The sequence below is a fragment of the Pristiophorus japonicus genome, chromosome 2 (assembly GCF_044704955.1).
Source record: "Pristiophorus japonicus isolate sPriJap1 chromosome 2, sPriJap1.hap1, whole genome shotgun sequence".
NCBI classification, from domain to species: Eukaryota; Metazoa; Chordata; class Chondrichthyes; family Pristiophoridae; genus Pristiophorus; species Pristiophorus japonicus.
The window spans coordinates 269,653,246-269,669,197 of NC_091978.1; the positions used below are offsets into that span (position 1 = coordinate 269,653,246).

Consider the following 15,952-nt stretch of genomic DNA (forward strand, 5'->3'; position numbering starts at 1 on the left):
TTGGAAAGACAAGGATTAATTAGGGACAGTCAGCACGGATTTGTTACGGGAAGATTGTGTTTGGCTAAGCCGATTCAATTTTTTGAGGTAACCAAGAGGGTCGATGAGGGTAGTGCGTACAATGTAATGTATAAGGACTTAAGCAAAGCTTTTGATAAGGTCCCACATGGTAGACTGGCAAGAAGGTTGAAGCCCATGGGATCCAGGGCACAGTGGCAAGTTGGATCCAAAATTGGCTTAGAGGTAGGAAGCAAAGGATAATGGTTGATGGATGTTTTTGTGACTGGAAGGATGTTTCCAGTGGGGTTCCGCAGGGCTCAGTACTGGGTCCCTTGCTTTTTGTGATATACATCAACGATTTAAATTTGAATATAGGAAGTATGATTAAGAAGTTTGCAGACAACACTAAATTGCTGTGTGGTTGATAATGAAGAGGAAAGTCATGAGCTGCAGGTGGATATCAATCTACTGGTCAGGTGGATAGAGTAGTGGCAAATGGAATTTAATTCAGAGAAGTGTGAGATAATGCACTTTGGGAGGGCGAATAAGGAAAGGGTATACACATTAAGCAGTAGGCCACTTAATAGTGTAGATGAACAAAGGGACCTTGGAGTGCTTGTATACAGATCCCTGAAAGTAGCAGGCCAGGTGGATAAGGTGGTTAAGAAGGCATACGGATTGCTTGCTTTTAGTGACCGAGGCATAGAATATAACAGCAGGGAGGTTCGGCTCAACTTGTATAATACTTTGGTTTGGCCACAGCTGGAGTACTGCGTGCAGTTCTGGTTGCCGCATTATAGGAAGGACGTGATTGCACTAGAGAGGATGCAGAGGAGATTTACTAGGATGCTGCTTGGAATGGAGAATCTTAGTTATGAGGACAGATTGGATAGGCTGGGTTTGTTCTCATTGGAACAGAGGAAGTTGAGAGAGCACACTGAGGTGTACAAAATATTGAAGGGCCTATTACGAGGGGGCATAGTTTTAAGGTGGTTGGTGGAAAGTAGAGGAGATTTGCCGGGGGGGGGGGGCTTCTTTATGCAGAGAGATGTGGGGATCTGGAACTCACTGCCTGGAAGGGTGGTGGATGCAGAAACCCTCACCACTTTTAAGAGATGGTTGGATGGGCACTTCAAGTGCCGTAACCTGCAAGGTTATGGGCTTAGAGAGCTGGTAACTGGGATTAGACTGGATAACCTCTTGTTGGCCGGCGCAGATATGATGGCAAGTACTGCAGGGAATTGAATACGGCTAGGGTGATCTCCTGGACTAGTTTCGATCACCTGGATGGGTCAGAGAGGAATTTTCCCAGATTTTTTTTCCCTAAATGGGCCTGGGTTTTTAATCTGTTTTTTGCCTCTCCTTGAAGAACACATGGCTCCGGTTGGGGTCCAGTGTAGAATGTTTCAGTGTAAGAGGTGTCACAGTTGTATGGGGCAGACTGGTTGGGCTGGGTGCTCTTTACCTTTCTGCCATTCTTCATTGCTTATATGTAACCTTCAAGGCTGCTGACCGAGGGCCGTGCTGCTGTTTGTCAGCCGGCGCAGACACGATGGTCTGAAATGGCCTCCATCTGCGCTGTAAATTTCTATGTTATGATGACTCCCACAGCTACCTGGACTACACTTCCTCCCACCCTAAAGGACTTCATTCCATTCTCCCAGTTTCTCCATCGCATCTGCTCTGACGAAGCCACCTTTCACACTAGTGTCTGACATGTCGTCCTTCTTCCTCAACAGAGGATTCCCCTCCACCCTCGACCGTGTCCGTTCTATTTCCCGCACCTCTGCTCTCACCCCTTTCCCCTCCCTCTCAGAGCCATGAGGGGGTTCCACTTGTCCTCACCTTTCACCCCACCAGCCTCCGCATTCAACGGATCATCCTCCGCCATTTCCAGCATGATCCCACCACCAATCACATCTTCCCCTGCTCGCCTTTCTCAGTGGTACAAAGGGACTACTTTCAATTTAATATACTGTATTCGCTGCTCACTATGTAGTCTCCTCTACATTGGGTGACCACTTTGCGAAGCACCTGCGTTCAGTCCGCACGTGATCCTGAGCTTCCGGTTGCCTGTCACTTTAATTCTCCACTCGGACCTCTCCGTCCTTAGTCTTCTACACTGTTCCAACAAAGCTCAACGCAAGCTCGAGGAACAGCACCTCATCTTTCCTTTAGTCACTTTACAGCCTTCAGGACTCAACATGGAGTTCAAAAATTTCGGAGTGTAACCTCTGCTAATCTTTGGCTCCCTTCCTCCCCCTCCCCCCCCCACTCCCGAGCCAGTTTATTTTTTTCTCCTCATCTCTAATGGCAGTTGGTCATTATTCCGCCATTCATACCCTATCTTGACTAATGTTTTTCTAACTCCTAGCATTACCATTTCAATTCGGCCCATCATCCCTTTTGTCTTTCTAATCTCTCCTCCCTTCCACCCTATCACAGACCTCCCCTTTCAGTGCTCGTTAAGAAGACGTTCTTTCCGAACACTTTCCAGTACTGACGAAGGGTCGTCAACCTGAGGGGGAAAATGGGGTATTGGTTTAACATCTCGACCGAAAGATGACTCTTCCAACCGTGCAGCACTCCCTCAGTAATGCACTGGATTGTTAGCCTAGCTTTTGTGTTCTAGCCCCTGAAGTGGACCTTCTGACTCAGAGGCCAGAGTGCTACCCACTGAGCCACAGTTAACACTGCAAAATGATTAACATTGAAGGCAAGTTTTATTATCTTTGTTATTTAATAACATAGCAGTCTTGTCCTGTTGTTCTGAATGTATGCTTTAGCAAAACAAAAACACACCTAAGCCACTACATTTTAGTGTAATATGCTTGTTGTGCAAATACTCTTACTTCATCTTTGGTTGCTCCCACCACCAATTCACTTTTGTGTTACATAGTTAAAAATGATCCCCCCAGACACAACCCATGTGTCGAAGAACAACATCTATAATTGTACTGCTATCTGGTTTTCCACAGTGCAAGTGGACATGGTACAAAAATTTCATACTCCCATCTTTAAGCTGTACCAATTTCCTAGCCACAATAGACTGCCACACCCAACCAATCCAAAAGGTTGAACTTTTAATACTGTAATTAAGTAGTTTCATATTTTGCAGAATAAATGTCAATTGTCACTCAAGATAAAAAAATCTTTGATGCAAATGATATTTCATGGCTGAAATTTTCAACCATAAAACAGCAGAGATACTAATCATTGCTCAAAATTATCCTCAATACTGTTAGAATTCCCACTTGCACATTTTGAATACAAAAAATGGAATCCCTTCAGGTCATCAGAAACACTCACACTTAGTTCACGAACTACATGAATAGTTTGAAAGAGATAGGTAACTCAAAAGGAAAAGTACAGATTAAAAAAAGAAAAAAAGACAAATTTTAAAACTCTGACCAGGTCTAATAAAAAAGGTTCTGTCTGAATTGTTCACCTTTCTTTCTTTTTAATTGCTGAATTCCTTTCTCTTTGTGTCCCAGCCATTTAGCTGCTCCCACATAAAGCATCGCTATTTATAGGCCTCTTCCATCTTTTTCCTTCCCTTGATACATGTTGCAAAAATAGACAAGCAAGGGCATATTAAAAAAATAACTACTGTATTTGTGATTAATCTGAAGACACTTCACTGCTGGAGCTGTATTTGCTATTCATTGTAGTTACTTTCACTTTGAATATAGAAAGAAGCATTATTTCCTCATAATTTATTGCACATTAAATTTCTATACTTCTTAAACTGTTAAATCTTTTACTGAAGTATAAGTTAGCTATTACAGAGGGTATAGAAAATAATTGCAGTGAATGCCTCATATCGCTCTCCACCCACCCCCACTACCCAACCCTACTTCTTTCTGTGTCCGCCCCTGGAAAAAACTCTTACAACTGCACGACGAAATCCCAACAGTCCAGCCTTTGGCCCTCCATTCACAACATTTTGACAGCTACCGATCTGCTCAACCACACCCTCATCACCATCTTTGATGCCCTAGTCTCTATTAAAACAATTAGCCTCTCACCCTGGTCGTTCCCCCGGTACAGCCCTCATCAACGCTCCCTTAATTCCAAGGGACGCAGACTTGAATGGATATGGGGGACAACTGGTTTAGCCATTCACTGCCAGATTAGGCTGGACCACAAAGCATTATCGAGTCCTGCTCCCGTCTGTCAAAACTGCTCACTATTCCAGAATGATCCTGGAATACAAAGATAAACCCTGGCTTCTATTCTCCACTGCTAACCGTCTTTTTAAACCCCTCTCCCCCAGTCTCCTCCACCTTCACCTCCGACAACAACTGTGAGGAGTTCATGGATTTCTTTGTCTTGAAGATGGAGAACATCGGTTCAGCTGCCTCTGCCACTTCCCTTCCTTCCCCTAGCCCACCAGGCCAAACTTCCTCTCAGATTCCCCCCTGCCCTAGCCTTGAACTCACATCTTTCTCCAGGTTTCTCTCCCATCTCCCCTCATTACCTCTCCACGCTCATCTTGTCCATGAGACCCACTTCTGGTGTTTCCATGTTGAACTGGTGTTTCCAGCCTATTCCCACGAAACTGCTGATCACCCAACTTCCTTTTCTGGCTCCCATGCTAGCAGACATTGTAAACAATTAACATAAAATCATCTACGAGTACCTCGGCGAGTCCCACTCCCCTGCCCTTACCCCGTAGACATGCAATTTTTTTCCTTCAGGTACTTATCCAGCAGCGAGCGGCGTGGCAGCCCCGACCTGCGAGCGACCATCAGCAGCAGCTCGAGGCCATAAAAGGAGCGGCGATCATGGGCAGTGTGGCGGCATACCACTGCAAGGTACAGCGCGAGCTGGTGCAGGAGGGCGGCGGCAGCGAAGAGGGACGTCATCAAGGTCCAGGTCGGTGATTGGAGCGTGGGCAGATACAGCAGGAGCGGCGAGGTCAGGGTGAAGGAGCGGCGAGAGAATGTAGAGCAACGTGATCGAGGCCCAGGAGAGGAGAGAATTCAGGGCCAGAAGAGGTGTGGGCCCAGAGGCAGCACAGGCCAGCCCACACTGTGATGTGTGCGTGCACTAGGCCCGTGCAGCAGAGCAGGTCTCTAACCGTCTTGGTTAACAGTTGCCACTGGACCAAGACCTCGCTCTGTCAAGCCCATGTGGTGGCTGGTATGCAACGGCCACCCAACGTTTAAAAAAAAATCCATGCACAGGCATCTTCCACCCTTCAGGATGTAGTTCAGGACCTGGAATATTAGGTCCTCCGTTGAAACACGTGAACTCATCCTTTTTTAGCGTGGAAGCAAGTCACCCTCGTTTCGAGGGATTGCTTATGTTGATGACTTTTGAAAGCAGTGATCGAGTCTGCTACCACCACTCTTTCAGGTAGCGTATTCCAGATCCTAACCATTCGCTGTGTAAAAAAGGTTTTTATGTCGCCTTTGGTTCTTTTGCCAATCACCTTAAATCTGTATCCTCTGGTTCTCGACCATTCTGCCAATGGAAACAGTTTCTCTCAATCTACTCTGTCCAGACCCCTCATGATTTTGAGCACTTCTATCAAATCTCCTCTCAATCTTCACTGCTCTGAGAACAACCCCAACTTCTCCAGGGCATCCACATAACTGAAGTTACTCTTGCCTCGAATAATTCTCGTGACTCTTTTCTGCACCCTCTCAAAGGCCTTCACACCCTTCCCAAAGTGCAGTTCCCAAAATTGGACATAATACACCAATTCAGGCCAAACCAGTGTTTTATACAGGTTCGTCATAGCTATTGCACTATATACCTCTATTCATGAAGCCCATAAGCTTTTTTAAACTGCTTTCTCAACCTGCCCTGCCACCAACGATTTGTGCATATACCCCTAGGTCACACTGTTCATGCACCCACTTTAGAATTGTACCCTTCAGGTTATAATGCCTGTCCTCATTTTTTCTACCAAAAATGTATCACTTCACATTTTATCTGTCACGAGACCGTCCATTCCACCAGCCTCTCTATGTCCTCTTGAAGTCTATCACTATTCTCCTCACTTTCACTATACTTCCAAGTTATGTGTCATCTGCAAATTTTGAAATTGTGCCCTGTACACCCACATCCAAGTCATTAATATATATATATCAAGAAAAGCAGTGTTCCTAGTACTGACCCCTGGGGAACACCACTGTATACCATCCTCCAGTCCAAAAAACAACCGTTCATCACTACTCTCCATTTCCTGTCACTTAGCCAATTTTGTATCCATACTGCCACTCTCCCTTTTATTCCATGGGCTTCAATTTTTCTGGCAACCCTATAATGTGGCACTTTGTCAAACGCCTTTTGGAAATCCATGTACACGTCAACCACATTGCCCTCATCAATCCTTTGTTACCTCATCAAAAAACTCGATCAAGTTGGTTAAACACGATTTGCTTTTAACAAATCCGTGCTGGCTTTCCTTAATTAATCCATACTTGTCCAAGTGACGGTTAATTTTGTCCCCGATTATTATTTCTAAAAGCTTCCCCACTACTGAGGTTAAACTGACAGGCCTATAGTTGCTGGCTTTATTTTTACACCTGTTTTTGAACAAGGGTGTAACATTTGCAATTCGCCAGTCCTCTGGCACCAGCCCAGTTTTTAAGGAGGATTGGAAGATTATGGGCAGTGCCTCTGCAATTTCTTCCTTCACTTCCCTCAGCATCCTAGGATGCATCCCATCCAATCCCGGTGACTTATCTACTTTAAGTACAGACAGCCTTTCTAGTACCTCGTCTTTATCAATTCTTATCCCATACAGTATCTCCTCTAACTCCTTCTTTACTATGTCTATGCCAGCATCTTCTTCCTTGGTGAAGACAAATGCAAAGTACTCATTTAGTACCTCAGTCATACCCTCTGCCTCCATGCGAAGGTCGCCTTTTTGGTTCCTAATCGGGCCCCACCCCTTCTCTTACGACCCATTTACTATTTATATGCCTATAGAAGACTTTTGGATTACCATTTATGTTAGCTGCCATGCTATTCTTGTAATGTATGTATGCCTGGGTTTACCTGCCACCAGGGGGAGCGACCGACCGTCAAAGGTCATTGGGCCATAGACACACACATGCAGCCCTTGTACGAAGAGATCGCAAAGTCTCTGTTTAAAGAATGGACTCAATCGAGAATATTTTGTGGGCTTTATGGGTTGTTTTCTGAGGATACTTTCCCTGTGATGGGGTCACCCTGTGCAGATACGTGAAAAGGCTGGTTTGTTGAAACTCCAGAGACCGCATGACAGTTGGCTGTGACAAAGAACTGTCAGTCATCCAGAATGTACGGGTTCACCCTAGCAAAAGGAAAGGGGCTCAGATATCTGAGACATGCATAAACTATTGGAAAACCACTAATATGCAAAGGCACTTCTCGTTTCCATCTCAGAAGAGAAGCAGGACAATGGACTCACTAGCCTGGCCAGACCAAGAGGGGACAGCTCTTCCCTACACAAAAGCCGAGAGATGTCCCAGACCTAGGGCCATCAGTCCAATACACATGGGTCTGATGGCCCATCACGGATTTCAAAGATTGGCGGGAGAGACAAGGGCAGCAGGACTCCTTTAAAGATAGACTCTTTTCCAGCATTCTGGAGCGTTCTAGCAATCCCCCTCTCTTTCTCACTCCACCAAGACCGACGTGACAAGGAGAAGGACCAGCTGAGCGTTCGAGACCAACTGGTGAGCATGGTCGAGAGTGTCCCAAGCCGGTAACCAGAGCGCCAGGCGAGCTGTGTAGGGTGTAAAGGGCTCAAGAGTTTTCTTGGAAGTGAAGCTTTTTCGGGTTATTCTGGGGAGGGAGCTTCATGCGACTGGGCAATTTGCTGGTGGGGGGGGGGGGGGGGGGGAGGAAAGAGAAGTTAAGACTCCACCATAGCAACAAGGAAATTACTGCATGTCACCGGTCTTCAGTGTTGTAATGTATGTTGTTTTAACTTGGATCTTATTCTCCAGAGAGAGACAGTGATTTTGTTTAGTAGTGCATGTTTTAGCTAGTGTATGTTAGACCAAATAAATAAGTGAGATTTTTCACCGAAGCATTCCTGTCCGTGACTTATTCCATTTACACTCTGAATAATAATCCCCGGGAATAGAATTCTCATAAGGCAGGGGAGATTCAAACCGTCCATCTAGCCATTGGGCGAGGATCAAAACATCTTACATGTATATAAAGAAAGCCTCCATGTTTAATCCTCAGAGCTAATAAAATAGTCAGGTAGCAACTGACTGAGTTCATGGTACTAAGCCTATTGAGTTATTGCATACGCAACATTTGGCAACGAGGCATAGTACGAACTTTCACACACAAACAAAAATGAGCACCGTTGGAATCCTGGAGCGATTCGTGGAGGGAGAAGACCGGAAGGATTTTACAGATTGCCTCGACCAGTACTTCATGGCCAACAAGATGGATGAAGATGCTGATACATTTGGGCGAAGGGCGGTTTTACCCATGGTTTGTGGTCCAAAAATCTACGGCCTCAAAGATTCTGCTCTCACCTGCACGTCCAATGGAAAAGACCTATGAGGAATTGTGTGCTCTGATTCGGGACCATTTCAAACCTAAAGAAGGCATCATTATCTCGATATATCGCTTTTACAAGCATGTTCGTTCTGAGGGCCAGGACGTGGCAGAATTTGTTGCCGACCCGAGACATCTCGCTGGGCCGTGCAAGTTTGGATCCGCATTGGAAGACATGCTGCGCGACCTCTTTGTAATAGGCATAAATCACAAAGTGATCCTGCGGAAGCTGCTGGCTGCGGAGACGCTGGATCTGAGCAAGGCCATCACGGTCGCCAGGCTTGCCTGACCACGGTCGATAGTACAAAGCAGATATCCTCGCAAAGTTGGAATTCCACGGCAAGTACTGTGCACCAGATTATATGACGTCGGTTGGCAGAGCGGCACCTGGCAGGGCCTACCCGACTGTTTGCAAAACCTGTAGCTGCTCGAAGTCCGCCATTGGGCACGAATCCAATTTCACCCTATTGGCATTGTGGGGGCAATCATCGGCCTCAGTGCCGTTTCAGACAGTATATTTGTAGAGGCTGTGCAAAAATGGGGCACCTTCAGCGGATGTGTCCATAGCTCAGCAAGTGTGCTGTGACACACCACATGGATGATGACCGATCCGGAGCAGATCTGGCAATGCAACCCGAGGAGGAAGTGTATAGTGTACATTCATTCCTGAGAAAGAACCAACCGATAATGATTGAAGTAAAATTGAAAGGCATGCCGGTATCTATGGAATTAGGCACGGGTGTGAGTCAGTCAATTATGAGCCAGAGGACTTTCGAAAAGCTGTGGGACACCAAGGATGTGAAACCCAAGCTGAGTCCAGTAAATGCAAAATTGCGTACCGACACCAAAGAGCTCATACCAGTGATTGACAGTGCAGCAGTCAAGGTGTCGTACGATGGGGCGGTTTATGATCTATCGTTGTGGATCATTGCAGGCAATGGTCCAACGCTGTTCGGCAGGAGTTGACTCGAAAAAATAAAGTGGAACTGGAACGATATTAAAGCTTTGCCATCGGTGGATGACGCTTCGTGTGCTCAAGTGCTGAGCAAATTTCCCTCGCTGTTTGAACCGGGCATCGGCAACTTCACGGCAGCCAAGGTGCAGATCCACCTGGACTCAGATGCAAGACCCATCCATCACGGTCCCGTACATGATGAGGGAGGTCGAAATCGAACTGGACAGACTCCAACGTGAAGGGGTCATTTCACCGGCTGAATTTAACGAATGGGCTAGTCCCATTGTTCCTGTGCTGAAGAGTAATGGCACTGTCAGGATTTGTGGAGACTACAAGGTTACGATCAACCGAGTTTCGAAACAGGATCAGTACCCGTTACCAAAGGCTGATGACCTGTTTGCAACGCTAGCCGGGGGAAAGTCGTTCACCAAATTGGATCTGACGTCAGCCTATATGACACAGGAGCTTGTCGAATAGTCGAAGAAACTTACGTGCATCAATACGCATAAAGGGCTGTTCATTTACAACAGGTGTCCTTTCAGAATTCGCAGGGCTGTAGCCATATTTCAGAGAAACATGGAGAGTGTACTGAAGTCCGCCCCTAAAACCATGGTGTTCCAAGACGACATTCCGGCCACAGGTCGTGACACTGCCGACCTGGAAGAGGTTCGACGCCATCTGGACAAAGTGGGGCTCAGGCTGAAACGTTCAAAGTGCGTCTTTATGGCACTGGAAGTCGAATTCCTGGGAAAGAAGATTGCTGCAGACGGCATCAGGCCTAAGGACTCGAAAACAGAGGCCATCGAAAATGCACCCAGACCCCAGAATGTGACGGAGCTGCATTCGTTCCTTGGTCTTCTCAACTACTTCAGTAATTTCTTACCTAAATTGAGCACATTATTCGAGCCACTGCACATGCTGCTCAGAAAAGGAGACAACTGGGTTTGGGGTGTATCGCAAGACAGGGCCTTAGAGAAGGCTAGAAATCTGCTTTGTTCCAACAAATTTCTGGTACATTATGACCCGTGCAAGTGTTTAGTATTGTCCTGTGACGCTTCATCACATGGGGTTGGTTGCGTGCTCCAAAAATCCAATGAGTCGGGCAAACTACAACCCGTTGCGTACGCGTCGAGAAGCATGTCTAAAGCGGAAAGAGGCTATGGCATGGTAGAGAAAGAAGCTTTAGCCTGCGTATATGGGGTTTAAAAAGATGCACCAGTATCTGATTGGGCTTCATTTCAAGCTTGAAACTGATCACAAGCCGCTCATATCTTTGTTTTCAGAGCATAGAGGTATCAATACCAATGCGTCATCCAGAGGTGGGCGGTGACATTATCTGCCTATGATTATGTCATTCGCCATAGACCTGGCACTGGGAATTGTGCCAATGCATTGAGCCGTTTACCGTTGCCCACGCCGGAGGTGGAAACGCCACAGCCCGCAGACTGACTGTTGGTCATGGATGCCTTTGAGAGTGAAGGGTCGCCTGTCACTGCTCAACAAATTAGGACCTGGACCAGCCAGGATCCGATCTGATCGGTTGTAAAACATTGTGTCCTTAGTGGTGATTGGTCAGCCATTCCCAGGGAAGTGTATGATGAGACCAAACCTTACAACCGTCGCAAAGACGAACTAGCCATTCAATCTGATTATTTGCTATGGGGTAATCGTGTTGTTCTGCCCAAGAAAGGCAGGGAGAGATTTGTACGGGATTTACACAGTACCCATCCCAGTATTGTGATGTTGAAGGCCATTGCCAGGTCTCACGTTTGGTGGCCAGGCATTGAATTGGATTTGGAGTCATGCGTGCATCAGTGTAACACTTGCATGCAGTTCAGCAATGCACCAGTGGAACCTCCGCTATGTTTGTGGTCATGGCCATCCAAAACCATGGTCGAGAATCCACATCAACTATGTGGGTCCTTTCCTGGGAAAAATGCTTTTGGTGGTGGTGGTGGATGCGTATTCCAAATGGATAGAATATCTAATCATGTCATCCAACACATCCACAGCCACCATCGAGAGCCTTCGTGCCATGTTCGCTACTCATGGTCTGCCCGACATCATTGTGAGTGACAACGAATCGTGCTTCACGAGTTTGGAGTTTCAAGAGTTTGAGAGACTCAATGGTATCAAGCACGCAAGATCAGCACCATTCAAACCCGCGTCCAATGGTCAAGCGGAGCGGACCGTCCAAACCATCAAGCAGAGCCTGAAACGTGTAACTCATGGTTCTTTGCAGAATCGCTTGTCATGCATACTGCTTAGTTACAGGACGAGACCCTACACGCTTACTGGGGTCCCTTCTGCTGAACTGTTGAAGGAGAGAGCTCTCAAGACCAGGCTCTCGCTTGTCCACCCGGATCTTAACGATCACGTCGAAAACAGACATCAACATCAGCAGTCACGCGACATCTCTATTAATGATCCTGTGTGTGTGCTAAATTATGGTCAAGGCCCCAAGTGCGTCACTGGCACTGTTACAGCCAAGGAAGGTAACAGGGTGCTTATTGTCAGGCTCACTAATGGGCAAATATGCAGGAAGTACATTGGTCAGACGAAATTGCGGCACACAGATGAACCGGAACAGCTTGAAGAAGACACCATCAATGACCAACCGATTCATATTCAGCTATCAGAAGACCCTGCTGTTGTCAATTAATCTGGATCTTCAATCCTCAACATGTACACTGCCTCTCCCATTAGATCAGTTTCCCAGTCTTAAGTCATGAATGACTCGGAGAGCTCACCCAGATCTGGAATTGAACGGAGACGATCAACTAAGGAGCAGAAAGCCCCGGACCGTCTCAATTTGTAAATAGGACTGATACCAAGATCTTGGGGGGTGGGGAAAATGATGTAATGTATGTATGCCTGGATTTACCTGCCACCAGGGGGAGCGACCGTTGGAGGTCACTGGGCCACAGACACACACGTGCAGCCCTTGTATATAAAGAAAGCCTCCATGTTTAATCCTCACTTTGAGAGCTAACAAAGTAGTCAGGTCGCACCTGATTGAGTGCACGGTAATAAACCTATTTAGTTATTGCATACGCAACATTTCCTATACCCTCTCTTTGCCACTCATTTTCTTTTTCACTTCTCTGAACTTTCTATATTTAACTGGATTCTCAGATGTATTCTCAACCTGACATCTGTCAGACGCGCTCTTTTTCTGCTTCATCTTGCTCTCTACCTCTTTCATCATCCAGGGAGCTCTGACTTTAGTTGCCCTACTTTTCCCCCTCGTGGGAATGTATCTCGACTGTACCCAAACTATTTCCTCTTTAAAAGGCAGTCCACTTTCAACTACAGTTTTGCCTGACAATCTTTGATTCCAATTTACCCGGGCTAGATCCGTTCTCATCCCACTGAAATTTGCGTTCCTTCAGTTAAGCATTTTTACTCTACCTGTCCTTTTCCATAGCTAATCTAAACCTTATGATACTATAATCAGTGTTGTTCACCTACTGATACTTGCTCCAGTTGACCTACCACATTTCCCAGAACCAGATACAGCAATGCAATGCCTCCAGCTTCGTTGGGCCAGAAACATACTGATCAAGAAAGTTCTGCTGAACACACTTCAGAAATTCTTTTCCCTCTCTGCCCTTCACACTATTATCCCAGTCTATATATTAGGCTGGTTGAAGCCCCTGACCTGCTCTCGTTGCCACAGTATTTATGTGGTCGGTCCAGTCAAGTTTCTGGTCAATGATGGCCCCAAGGTGTTGATGGTGGGGGATTTGGCGATGGTAATGTCGTTGAATATCATGAGGAGGTGGTTAGATTTTCATTTGTTGGAGATGGTCATTGCCTGGCAATTAACATTCGCACCACACATCAGCCCATTCCCATTATCACTACTCTATAGTTCTTCCATCTCAGTAATTTCTCTGCAAATTTGCTCCTCCATATTTTTCCCACTAGTTGGTGGCCGATAGAATATACATAGTATTGTAATGGCACCTCTGTTATTTCTTAACTCTAGCCATATAGATTCTGTCCTTGACCCCTCCAGGACATCCTCCTTCTCCAGCACTGTAACTTTCTCTTTAACCAATACTGCCACGCCATCTGCTATCTTTCCTTCCCTATCTTTCCTGAGCACCATATATCCAGGAATATTTAACACCCAATCCTGCCTTTTTTTGAACCAAGTCTCATTTATTGCCACGTGGCTATTTGCACCTGCAGCTCACCAACCTCGTTTACTATGCTTTGTGCATTCACATACACTGTAAACCTATCTTAGACCATCCGGTGTTCTCTCTTAGTCTGGACCCCACCGAAAACCTTACTATTTCTTGCTCTAGTGCTATCCGTCTCTCCCAATCTGTTGTGCCCTTTGCTACATCCTGGTGCCCATCCCCCTGCCAACTTCATCTCCCCAACAGCACGAGGATACTGGTACCAGCTCTGTTGAGGTGCAACCCGTCTGACCTGTACAGATCCCACCTTGTCCAGAACCGACCTCAATGCCCCAGGAATCTGAAGCCCTCCCTCCTACACCATCTCTCCAGCCACGCATTCATCTGCTCGAACCTCTTATTTCTATACTCACTCCGCATGGCACCAGGAGTAATCCAGAGATTGCTACCTTGGAGGTCCTGCTTTTTAATCTCTTTCCTAGCTTCCTAAAATATGCCTGCAAGATCTCATTCCTCTTTCTACTGAGGTCATCGGTACTAATATGGACAATGATCCTCTGGCTGTTCAGGCCCCCCGCCCAAGAATGTTCTGCAACCAGTGACATCCTTAGCCCTGGCACCAGGGAGGCAACATACCATCCTGGAGTCATGTCTGTGGCCGCAAAAATCCTTCTTCTCCCCCAACTATCGAATCCCCTACCACCATTGCTTTCCTTGTCTTTACCCCTCTTCTTCCCTCTCCTCTTCCTTCCCCACCCCTGTACAATTGAGCCACCCGTGATGCCATGGACCAAGCTCTGGCTGTACTCCCCAGAGGAACCATCACCCTCACCAGTACTCAGAACAGACTACTGGTTGGAGAGCAAGATGCACTCAGGGTACTCCTGCACAACCTGCCTGGTCCTCCTCTTCTGTCTGTCACCCACCCATTCCTTCTCTGCCTGCGCACTCGTCAGCTGCCCCCAGAAACAGGCCATTGACGTAGCTCTCAGCCTCATGGACGCACCGCAGTGATGCCAGCTGCTGCTCACGATCTGAATCCCGGACCTCGAGCTCCTCCAGCTGACGCCTCCTGCACACATAGTTGTCCAGGACACGGGAAGCGTCCGGGAGTTCCCACATGGCACAAGATGTGCATTCTGCTGGACCAAGCTGCCCTGCCATGCCTTTATTCATTCGACTATTAACTAAATGTTTTTTTTTTTTAAAGTTAGTTAGCAGAAATAAACTGAAGCCTTAAAAAAAAACAACTGCTCACCAATCAGCTCCTTCCCTTGCGCTGACATCACTTACCTCACTCTGACACTCGTGCTCCTCTGAGCTCTTGGGCCTACCTTTATCTGCGGCCGCTCCTCTCACTGTCCCACAGGTCTGCTATCGTGTCTATTAACTTCGAGACCTTGGGTTCGGTGGCTCCACCTCTCCTTTTCTGTCAGACATCTTCACCGTCTTGCTCCTCTCCACCAATTCCTGCGCTCACAAAATTCCTCACTCTGCTGAAGAATCAATCCGCTTGAGAATCTTCCAGCTCTGTCTTCAAACTTTGAGGTTCTCTCTCCTTAGGTACTATCCTCCTCTCCCTCAAGCCTGCCATCATCACCTCTATCCTCAAAACACCAACCCTTGACCACCTCCGTCCTTGCAACCCCATCTCCAAACTCACTTTCTTCTCCAATGTTCTTGAACGTGTTGTCACCTCCCAAATCCGTGCCCAGCGTTCCCGTAACTCCATGCTTGAATCACTCCAATCAAGTTTCGGCCCCTGCCACAGTACCAAAACGGCTCTCAAATTCACAAAATAACATCCTTGTGACTGTGACAAATGTCAACTATCCCTCCTCGTCCTTCTTGACTTTCTGCAGCCTTTGACACAGTAGAACACTCCAACCTTCTCCAACGCCTCGCTGTCATCCAGCTGGGTGGGACTGCACTAGTCTGCTTCCATTTTTTTTTTTTTTTAAAAAGTAGTTCCAGGATGTTGGCGCTGCTGGCAAGGCCAGCAGTTATTGCCCATCCCAAAATGCCCTCAAGAAGGTGGTGGTGAGTCGCCTTCTTAAACTGCTGTAGTCCTTGTGGTGAAGGTACAACCACAGTGAAGTTAGGGAGGGAGTTGCAGGATTTTGACCCAGCGAGGATGAAAGAACGGCTATATATTTCCAAGTCATGATGGTGTGTAACTTGGATGGGAACTTGCAGGTGATGATGCTGCCACGCGTCTACTGCCCTTGTCCTTGTCGGTGGTACAGGTCACGGGTTTGGGAGATGCTGCCGAAGAAGTCGTGAAGAGTTGCTGCAATGCATCTTATAGATGGCACATACTGCAGCCACA

General features: G+C 46.8%; 1 protein-coding gene across 2 annotated transcripts in view; it reads right to left on the bottom strand.

Moving 5' to 3' along the window:
• klhl2 (kelch-like family member 2) overlaps window positions 1-15,952 on the bottom strand; it is a 183,349-nt gene that overhangs the window by 153,992 nt on the left and 13,405 nt on the right. The window lies entirely within an intron of this gene.